At 45.8% G+C, this 12,011-nt stretch overlaps 1 pseudogene; it reads right to left on the reverse strand.

Moving 5' to 3' along the window:
* Positions 1-244: 244 nt before the first annotated feature.
* LOC144752841 (uncharacterized) overlaps positions 245-12,011 on the reverse strand; it is a 161,166-nt pseudogene continuing 149,399 nt past the window's right edge.

A 12,011-nucleotide genomic window follows, 5' to 3' on the forward strand; every position in this document is an offset into this window, starting at 1 on the left:
CAGGTTGCATTTACAACCGAAGTTTTGTCACATTGAGAGCAGTGATTTTTTTTTCTGGTTGAGGGTTCTCTCATGTTGAAACAAACTAAATCTCTAACTGACCTTGTCCTGGCATTTAAAACAATGATAAGGTTTTTACCCAGTGTGGATTCTCTTCTGTCGAATGAGACTGGCTTTCAGACTGAAGAATCGTTTCTGGCTTCATTGCATTTATAAGGTTTTTGTCCAGTTTGACGCTCTCGTGTCAAATGAGATTTGTTTTCCGACTAAAGCTTTTCCAGCATTTAAGCGATCTGATAAGGTCTTTGCCCAGTGTGAGTCCTCTCATGTCTAGTGAGAGTTATTTTCTGACTGAAACTTTTCCAGCATTCAGAGCACTGATAATGTTTTTGTCCAGTGTGAGTTCTCTCATGTTGAGTAAGACTAGATTTCCCACTGTAACTTTTTTGGCACTGAGAGCAGTGATAAGGTTTTTGTCCAGTGTGAGTTCTCTCATGTTGAGTGAGACCAGTTTTCCAACTGAAGCTTTTTTGGCATTCAGAGCACTGATAGGGTTTTTGTCCCGTGTGAGTTCTCTTATGTTGAGCGAGACTAGTATGATGACTGAAGCTTTTCCAGCATTCAGAGCACTGATAAGGTTTTTGTCCAGTGTGAGTTCTCTCATGTTGAGTGAGACCATATTTCTGAATGAAGCTTTTCGGGCATTCCGAGCACTGATACGGTTTTTGTCCAGTGTGAGTTCTCTCATGTTGAGTAAGAGTCATTTTCTGCCTGAAGCTTTTTGAGCATTCAGTGCACTGATAAGGTTTGTGCCCAGAATGGGTTCTCTCATGTCGAGTAAGACTAGATTTACTACTGAAACTTTTTTGGCACTCAGAGCAGTGATAAGGTTTTTGTCCAGTGTGAGTTCTCTCATGTTGAGTGAGACCAGTTTTCCAACTGAAGCTTTTTTGGCATTCAGAGCACTGATACGGTTTTTCTCCAGTGTGGATCCTCACATGTAGAATGAGAGTGGATTTGTGATTGAAACCTTTCTGGCATTCAGGGCACTGATATGGTTGTTGTCCAGTGTGAGTTTTCTCATGTTTTGTGAGATGGGATTGATAACTAAAGCTGCTCTCCCGTTCATTACTCTTATTCGAGATGTATGCATCTCCATGTTGGGGTTGTTCCTGGATACATGCCATGTTAAGACTGAATCACATGTTAGGTAAATTTGTTCAGGCAAGTATTGATCGAGGATTAGGACATGCCACACTGATTTTATAAATTATCAATAAAGTAACATAGGGCCCTTTTAAGCTTCATATCCCAGTACAAATTTTTTTGCTGTGTGGCTAAAGACATAGCAGGTATATGATGAACTTTAGCGGGCCGGGACACTTTGAAACAACCTGGATCAACCCAGGAGTCTTAGTTGGTGGTGAAAATCTTTATATATTAAAAATGATGATCCAGCGATTTTGCTGTATTGATAACAGGGAAAGAGTTTTCACAGTGACATTATTTTAAACAATGTTTTCTCTCCTCTTGAATCACAGGAGCCGTAGACGAAAGATTGTTTTTTTAAATTGAGGTGATTGGTCATCCTGACAATTCTTTCACATCATGTGTACGGATGCTGCTTTGTTGGAGCGGTGTTTTGGTCACCAAGGCATTCCTCATATACTATGCGATCAAATTTACAAAACTGATTAGTTTGCTCCCAAATGCACTGAATGTATATTAATTGTCGCCAATGTTCTTAGTTCTTACATATCTTGAAATGTTAAATTTGGTAATTGGATCTGGTCATTCTACTTTTGGGACCTGACAAATTATAATGAGCATAAGGAATCTGAGAAATCACTGACATTCAGCAGTTTCTTACGCTTCACGTTGCTCAAAATTCCTCCTGCAAGAATTTGTTTCTTTTGAGAGTTCTAGGATGTAGAATGTTTTACTTTCTTCAAAATAATCCTTTTCATCATGTTTCACTAAAGTACATTTCTTTTTTGGTTTGTGTTTCAGTGACCTGTAGAAATAGAGTTAGAGATTGTAAATGAACACAAAGAAATAATATTTATGACAGTTTTATTTGCAGAAAGAAAGCATTTACAGAGATGAGGTAGAAAATCAGTTTGAGTTGTATTTCTGACAGGGCTGAAAGCCGTGTACAGTTAGCTCTATGGAATTCACCATTTCAAATCGTGGGGAAGATAAGGACTTAATTGGTAGCCTGGAACTTGTTATGCTCCTCTAACAGGACCCAGGCACTGCAACACCTAATGTATGAAACTGGAGATAATTAGCCTGCCCCTGGAGCATCCTATCGCTTGTAAGGAAACATGCTCATAGCAGCTAACATAAAAACAAATAAGGAAGAGGACTATGTAAAAGTCTTGTAGTTGTTTTATTGTATTTGATTTTTTTATTATCACAAGCTATATAGCTAGAGAATAGTCTGGAGTGGGAGTCAAATTTCAGAATTAAAGAGATATGAAAAAAACAGAGAGATAGGAACTAGAGAAGAAAAAGGGGGAAATGAAAATGAGGGTTATAGGAAACCTTACCTGATGTTTATTTTTTATTTTTATGTTCCTCCGAGGGTGGCAGCCCCACCGCCAGGTCGGTCACTGAAAACCTTGAAAAGAAGTAAAGAGATGCTTCAATCAAGAGCTCATTTGCATCAAATGTGAATCACACGACATCCCAGCTTCCAAACAACTTTCCTAAAGATACAAAACAAAAAGAACTATTTTACTCTGTAAAGCACTTATGGTCTATGGAAATATATACTTTTTTCAGAAATCCCTTTTTATTCTACTAGTATCTACGATCAAACACACAACACACATATTTCACTAAACCAAACCTTGCACTACAAGAACAAAACAAGCATTTGCAATGCAATAGGTCTCGCCTTAGGAAAGTTTGAGCTATTGGTATTGTAAATGACACGTTTTTTATTTATGTGTTGGTTTTTAAAGTAGCGAAATTAATAGCTTCGTCATTTACAATGCCAATAGTTTTAACTTTTGCAAATGTGACACCTACAGCATTTGTAATGCAATATGTTTTGTATTTACGTGACTTAGATGTATTGATATTACAAATAAAAATGGCTTTTTTAAAAATAATTAATACTTAAATAAAAGTTATTGTAATTTATAATGGCAAATGCTTTTGTAAATAACTTTTGTGAAGATTATGTTCATTGTATTTTATTGTGACGAAAATCCAAGAACAGAAGTGAAATATTAACATCTTTTTGTGACATTTGTAATAAAGCTTGAAACATTGAGAGAACATATTTGAACCAGTTGTTGTTAAATGGTTGCGCAGATTGATGCTGTGGTGGTGCTGAGTGATGGTGTGGTGGCGACGAGTGATGCTGTGACATTCAGTGATGCTGTGGTAGTGCATAGTGATGTTGTGGTGCCCCTGAGTGATGCTATGGTGATGCGATCGATAGAGTGAGGGCGATAGATAGAGGGAGGGCGACAGATATATAGAGTGAGGGCGATAGATATATAGAGTGAGGGCAATAGATAGATAGATAGCTAGACAGATAGATAGATAGATAGATAGATAGATAGATAGATAGATAGATAGATAGATAGATAGATAGATAGATAGATAGATAGATAGATAGATAGATAGATAGATAGAGGGAGGGCGACAGAGTGAGGGTGATAGATATATAGAGTGAGGGCAATACATAGATAGATAGGAGTGAGGGAGATAGATAGACAGATAGAGTGAGGGCAATCAATAGATATAGAGTGATGGCGATAGATAGACAGCTAGAGTGAGGGTGATAGATAGACAGATAAAGTGTATTTATGTTGCATTGCGTAGTGTAAGTATGAGGCGTGTAATTATATGGCACTGAGTGGTATTATGTGGAGTGTATTTACGTCGTATTGAGAAGAGTGTAATTATGTGCTGTGTAATTATGTGGCACTGAGTGGTAATATGGGGAGTGTATGTTGTATTCAGTAGAGTGTAATTTTGTGGCATGTAATTAAGTGACACTGAGTGGTATTTGGAGTGTATGCTGCACTGAGTGCAGTGTAATTATGTACCATATAATTATATGGCACTGAGTGGTAATGTTTGGAGTGTATGTTGCATTGAGTGCAGTGTAATTATGTAGCATATAATTATGTGGCACTGAGTGGTATTGTGTGGAGTGTGTGTTGCATTCAGTAGAGTGTAATTATGTTACGTGTAATTATGTGGCACTCAGTGGTATGAGGAGTGTATGTTGTATTCAGTAGAGTGTAATTGTGTGGTGTGTAGTTATGTGGCACTGAGTGGTATTGTTTGGAGTGTATGTTGCATTGAGTGCAGTGTAATTATGTAGCATATAATTATGTGGCACTGAGTGGTATTGTGTGGAGTTTGTGTTGCATTCAGTAGAGTGTAATTATGTTGCATATAACTATGTGGCACTGAGTGGCATTTGGAGTGTATGTTGCATTGAGTGCAGTGTAATTATGTGGTGTTAAATTAAGTGGCAGGGAGTGGTATTTGGAGTGTATGTTGCATTGAGTGCTGTGTAATTATGTGGCACTGAGTGGGATTTGGAGTGTATGTCGCATTGAGTGCAGTGTAATTATGTGGCGTGTATTTATGTGACACGGAGTGGTATTTGGAGTGTATATGGCATTGAGTGCAGTGTACTTATGTGGTGGGTAATTATGTGGCACTGAGTGGTATTTGGAGTGTATGTTGCATCGAGTGCAGTGTAATTATGTGGCCTGTAATTATGTGGCACTGAGTGGTATTTGGAGTGTATGCTGCATTGAGTGCAGTGTAATTATGTGGCGTGTAATAATGTGGCAGTGAGTGGTATTTGGAATGTATGTTGCATTGAGTGCAGTGTAATTATGTGGAGTGTAATTATGTGGTACTGAGTGGTATTTGGAGTGTATGTTGCATTGAGTGCAGTGGAATTATGTGGCGTGTAATTATGTAGCACTGAGTGGTATTTGGAGTGTATGTTGCGTTGAGCGCAGTGTAATTAAGTGGCATGTAATTAAGTGACACTGAGTGGTATTTGGAGTGTATGCTGCATTGAGTGCAGTGTAATTATGTAGCATATAATTATATGGCACTGAGTGGTAATGTTTGGAGTGTATGTTGCATTGAGTGCAGTGTAATTATGTAGCATATAATTATGTGGCACTGAGTGGTATTGTGTGGAGTGTGTGTTGCATTCAGTAGAGTGTAATTATGTTACGTGTAATTATGTGGCACTCAGTGGTATGAGGAGTGTATGTTGTATTCAGTAGAGTGTAATTGTGTGGTGTGTAGTTATGTGGCACTGAGTGGTATTGTTTGGAGTGTATGTTGCATTGAGTGCAGTGTAATTATGTAGCATATAATTATGTAACTCAAATACGTGGTACCAGTGGGTCACTGGGACCATCCCTGAGGGAACTCGCAATGTTTAATCGGTTCGACTCAGGTGGCGTCCTCACCTCGAATACGCCTTAATGTAACTCAAATGCGTGGTACCAGTGGGTCACTGGGACCATCCCTGAGGGAACTCGCAATGTTTAATCGGTTCGACTCAGGTGGCGTCCTCACCTCGAATACGCCTTAATGTAACTCAAATGCGTGGTACCAGTGGGTCACTGGGACCATCCCTGAGGGAACTCGCAATGTTTAATCGGTTCGACTCAGGTGGCGCCCTCACCTCGAATACGCCTTAATGTAACTCAAATGCGTGGTACCAGTGGGTCACTGGGACCATCCCTGAGGGAACTCGCAATGTTTAATCGGTTCGACTCAGGTGGCGCCCTCACCTCGAATACGCCTTAATGTAACTCAAATGCGTGGTACCAGTGGGTCACTGGGACCATCCCTGAGGGAACTCGCAATGTTTAATCGGTTCGACTCAGGTGGCGCCCTCACCTCGAATACGCCTTAATGTAACTCAAATGCGTGGTACCAGTGGGTCACTGGGACCATCCCTGAGGGAACTCGCAATGTTTAATCGGTTCGACTCAGGTGGCGCCCTCACCTCGAATACGCCTTAATGTAACTCAAATGCGTGGTACCAGTGGGTCACTGGGACCATCCCTGAGGGAACTCGCAATGTTTAATCGGTTCGACTCAGGTGGCGCCCTCCCCTCGAATACGCCTTAATGTAACTCAAATACGTGGTACCAGTGGGTCACTGGGACCATCCCTGAGGGAACTCGCAATGTTTAATCGGTTCGACTCAGGTGGCGTCCTCACCTCGAATACGCCTTAATGTAACTCAAATACGTGGTACCAGTGGGTCACTGGGACCATCCCTGAGGGAACTCGCAATGTTTAATCGGTTCGACTCAGGTGGCGTCCTCACCTCGAATACGCCTTAATGTAACTCAAATACGTGGTACCAGTGGGTCACTGGGACCATCCCTGAGGGAACTCGCAATGTTTAATCGGTTCGACTCAGGTGGCGTCCTCACCTCGAATACGCCTTAATGTAACTCAAATACGTGGTACCAGTGGGTCACTGGGACCATCCCTGAGGGAACACGCAATGTTTAATCGGTTCGACTCAGGTGGCGTCCTCACCTCGAATACGCCTTAATGTAACTCAAATACGTGGTACCAGTGGGTCACTGGGACCATCCCTGAGGGAACTCGCAATGTTTAATCGGTTCGACTCAGGTGGCGTCCTCACCTCGAATACGCCTTAATGTAACTCAAATACGTGGTACCAGTGGGTCACTGGGACCATCCCTGAGGGAACTCGCAATGTTTAATCGGTTCGACTCAGGTGGCGTCCTCACCTCGAATACGCCTTAATGTAACTCAAATACGTGGTACCAGTGGGTCACTGGGACCATCCCTGAGGGAACTCGCAATGTTTAATCGGTTCGACTCAGGTGGCGTCCTCCCCTCGAATACGCCTTAATGTAACTCAAATACGTGGTACCAGTGGGTCACTGGGACCATCCCTGAGGGAACTCGCAATGTTTAATCGGTTCGACTCAGGTGGCGTCCTCCCCTCGAATACGCCTTAATGTAACTCAAATACGTGGTACCAGTGGGTCACTGGGACCATCCCTGAGGGAACTCGCAATGTTTAATCGGTTCGACTCAGGTGGCGTCCTCCCCTCGAATACGCCTTAATGTAACTCAAATACGTGGTACCAGTGGGTCACTGGGACCATCCCTGAGGGAACTCGCAATGTTTAATCGGTTCGACTCAGGTGGCGTCCTCACCTCGAATACGCCTTAATGTAACTCAAATGCGTGGTACCAGTGGGTCACTGGGACCATCCCTGAGGGAACTCGCAATGTTTAATCGGTTCGACTCAGGTGGCGTCCTCACCTCGAATACGCCTTAATGTAACTCAAATGCGTGGTACCAGTGGGTCACTGGGACCATCCCTGAGGGAACTCGCAATGTTTAATCGGTTCGACTCAGGTGGCGCCCTCACCTCGAATACGCCTTAATGTAACTCAAATGCGTGGTACCAGTGGGTCACTGGGACCATCCCTGAGGGAACTCGCAATGTTTAATCGGTTCGACTCAGGTGGCGCCCTCACCTCGAATACGCCTTAATGTAACTCAAATGCGTGGTACCAGTGGGTCACTGGGACCATCCCTGAGGGAACTCGCAATGTTTAATCGGTTCGACTCAGGTGGCGCCCTCACCTCGAATACGCCTTAATGTAACTCAAATGCGTGGTACCAGTGGGTCACTGGGACCATCCCTGAGGGAACTCGCAATGTTTAATCGGTTCGACTCAGGTGGCGCCCTCACCTCGAATACGCCTTAATGTAACTCAAATGCGTGGTACCAGTGGGTCACTGGGACCATCCCTGAGGGAACTCGCAATGTTTAATCGGTTCGACTCAGGTGGCGCCCTCCCCTCGAATACGCCTTAATGTAACTCAAATACGTGGTACCAGTGGGTCACTGGGACCATCCCTGAGGGAACTCGCAATGTTTAATCGGTTCGACTCAGGTGGCGTCCTCACCTCGAATACGCCTTAATGTAACTCAAATACGTGGTACCAGTGGGTCACTGGGACCATCCCTGAGGGAACTCGCAATGTTTAATCGGTTCGACTCAGGTGGCGTCCTCACCTCGAATACGCCTTAATGTAACTCAAATACGTGGTACCAGTGGGTCACTGGGACCATCCCTGAGGGAACTCGCAATGTTTAATCGGTTCGACTCAGGTGGCGTCCTCACCTCGAATACGCCTTAATGTAACTCAAATACGTGGTACCAGTGGGTCACTGGGACCATCCCTGAGGGAACTCGCAATGTTTAATCGGTTCGACTCAGGTGGCGTCCTCACCTCGAATACGCCTTAATGTAACTCAAATACGTGGTACCAGTGGGTCACTGGGACCATCCCTGAGGGAACACGCAATGTTTAATCGGTTCGACTCAGGTGGCGTCCTCACCTCGAATACGCCTTAATGTAACTCAAATACGTGGTACCAGTGGGTCACTGGGACCATCCCTGAGGGAACTCGCAATGTTTAATCGGTTCGACTCAGGTGGCGTCCTCACCTCGAATACGCCTTAATGTAACTCAAATACGTGGTACCAGTGGGTCACTGGGACCATCCCTGAGGGAACTCGCAATGTTTAATCGGTTCGACTCAGGTGGCGTCCTCACCTCGAATACGCCTTAATGTAACTCAAATACGTGGTACCAGTGGGTCACTGGGACCATCCCTGAGGGAACTCGCAATGTTTAATCGGTTCGACTCAGGTGGCGTCCTCCCCTCGAATACGCCTTAATGTAACTCAAATACGTGGTACCAGTGGGTCACTGGGACCATCCCTGAGGGAACTCGCAATGTTTAATCGGTTCGACTCAGGTGGCGTCCTCCCCTCGAATACGCCTTAATGTAACTCAAATACGTGGTACCAGTGGGTCACTGGGACCATCCCTGAGGGAACTCGCAATGTTTAATCGGTTCGACTCAGGTGGCGTCCTCCCCTCGAATACGCCTTAATGTAACTCAAATACGTGGTACCAGTGGGTCACTGGGACCATCCCTGAGGGAACTCGCAATGTTTAATCGGTTCGACTCAGGTGGCGTCCTCCCCTCGAATACGCCTTAATGTAACTCAAATACGTGGTACCAGTGGGTCACTGGGACCATCCCTGAGGGAACTCGCAATGTTTAATCGGTTCGACTCAGGTGGCGTCCTCCCCTCGAATACGCCTTAATGTAACTCAAATACGTGGTACCAGTGGGTCACTGGGACCATCCCTGAGGGAACTCGCAATGTTTAATCGGTTCGACTCAGGTGGCGTCCTCCCCTCGAATACGCCTTAATGTAACTCAAATACGTGGTACCAGTGGGTCACTGGGACCATCCCTGAGGAACTCGCAATGTTTAATCGGTTCGACTCAGGTGGCGTCCTCACCTCGAATACGCCTTAATGTAACTCAAATACGTGGTACCAGTGGGTCACTGGGACCATCCCTGAGGGAACTCGCAATGTTTAATCGGTTCGACTCAGGTGGCGTCCTCACCTCGAATACGCCTTAATGTAACTCAAATACGTGGTACCAGTGGGTCACTGGGACCATCCCTGAGGGAACTCGCAATGTTTAATCGGTTCGACTCAGGTGGCGTCCTCACCTCGAATACGCCTTAATGTAACTCAAATACGTGGTACCAGTGGGTCACTGGGACCATCCCTGAGGGAACTCGCAATGTTTAATCGGTTCGACTCAGGTGGCGTCCTCACCTCGAATACGCCTTAATGTAACTCAAATACGTGGTACCAGTGGGTCACTGGGACCATCCCTGAGGGAACTCGCAATGTTTAATCGGTTCGACTCAGGTGGCGTCCTCACCTCGAATACGCCTTAATGTAACTCAAATACGTGGTACCAGTGGGTCACTGGGACCATCCCTGAGGGAACTCGCAATGTTTAATCGGTTCGACTCAGGTGGCGTCCTCACCTCGAATACGCCTTAATGTAACTCAAATACGTGGTACCAGTGGGTCACTGGGACCATCCCTGAGGGAACTCGCAATGTTTAATCGGTTCGACTCAGGTGGCGTCCTCACCTCGAATACGCCTTAATGTAACTCAAATACGTGGTACCAGTGGGTCACTGGGACCATCCCTGAGGGAACTCGCAATGTTTAATCGGTTCGACTCAGGTGGCGTCCTCACCTCGAATACGCCTTAATGTAACTCAAATACGTGGTACCAGTGGGTCACTGGGACCATCCCTGAGGGAACTCGCAATGTTTAATCGGTTCGACTCAGGTGGCGTCCTCACCTCGAATACGCCTTAATGTAACTCAAATACGTGGTACCAGTGGGTCACTGGGACCATCCCTGAGGGAACTCGCAATGTTTAATCGGTTCGACTCAGGTGGCGTCCTCACCTCGAATACGCCTTAATGTAACTCAAATACGTGGTACCAGTGGGTCACTGGGACCATCCCTGAGGGAACTCGCAATGTTTAATCGGTTCGACTCAGGTGGCGTCCTCACCTCGAATACGCCTTAATGTAACTCAAATACGTGGTACCAGTGGGTCACTGGGACCATCCCTGAGGGAACTCGCAATGTTTAATCGGTTCGACTCAGGTGGCGTCCTCACCTCGAATACGCCTTAATGTAACTCAAATACGTGGTACCAGTGGGTCACTGGGACCATCCCTGAGGGAACTCGCAATGTTTAATCGGTTCGACTCAGGTGGCGTCCTCACCTCGAATACGCCTTAATGTAACTCAAATACGTGGTACCAGTGGGTCACTGGGACCATCCCTGAGGGAACTCGCAATGTTTAATCGGTTCGACTCAGGTGGCGTCCTCACCTCGAATACGCCTTAATGTAACTCAAATACGTGGTACCAGTGGGTCACTGGGACCATCCCTGAGGGAACTCGCAATGTTTAATCGGTTCGACTCAGGTGGCTCCTCACCTCGAATACGCCTTAATGTAACTCAAATACGTGGTACCAGTGGGTCACTGGGACCATCCTGAGGGAACTCGCAATGTTTAATCGGTTCGACTCAGGTGGCGTCCTCACCTCGAATACGCCTTAATGTAACTCAAATACGTGGTACCAGTGGGTCACTGGGACCATCCCTGAGGGAACTCGCAATGTTTAATCGGTTCGACTCAGGTGGGTCCTCACCTCGAATACGCCTTAATGTAACTCAAATACGTGGTACCAGTGGGTCACTGGGACCATCCCTGAGGGAACTCGCAATGTTTAATCGGTTCGACTCAGGTGGGGTCCTCACCTCAGAATACGCCTTAATGTACTCAAATACGTGGTACCAGTGGGTCACTGGGACCATCCCTGAGGAACTCGCAATGTTTAATCGGTTCGACTCAGGTGGGGTCCTCACCTCGAATACGCCTTAATGTAACTCAAATACGTGGTACCAGTGGGTCACTGGGACCATCCCTGAGGGAACTCGCAATGTTTAATCGGTTCGACTCAGGTGGGGTCCTCACCTCGAATACGCCTTAATGTAACTCAAATACGTGGTACCAGTGGGTCACTTGGGACCATCCCTGAGGGAACTCGCAATGTTTAATCGGTTCGACTCAGGTGGGGTCCTCACCTCGAATACGCCTTAATGTAACTCAAATACGTGGTACCAGTGGGTCACTGGGACCATCCCTGAGGGAACTCGCAATGTTTAATCGGTTCGACTCAGGTGGGGTCCTCACCTCGAATACGCCTTAATGTAACTCAAATACGTGTACCAGTGGGTCACTGGGACCATCCCTGAGGAACTCGCAATGTTTAACGGTTCGACTCAGGTGGGGTCCTCACCTCGAATACGCCTTAATGTAACTCAAATACGTGGTACCAGTGGGTCACTGGGACCATCCCTGAGGAACCTCGCAATGTTTAATCGGTTCGACTCGGTGGGGTCCTCAATCTCGCAGCCAGGGGGGGGGGGGGGGGGGGGGGGGGGACTGTGGTACCAGTGGGTCCACTGGGACCATCCCTGAGGGAACCTCGCAATGTTTAATCGGTTCGACTCAGGTGGGCGTCCTC

The sequence above is a fragment of the Lissotriton helveticus genome, chromosome 5_1 (genome assembly GCF_964261635.1).
Source record: "Lissotriton helveticus chromosome 5_1, aLisHel1.1, whole genome shotgun sequence".
In the NCBI taxonomy this organism is placed as follows: domain Eukaryota; kingdom Metazoa; phylum Chordata; class Amphibia; order Caudata; family Salamandridae; genus Lissotriton; species Lissotriton helveticus.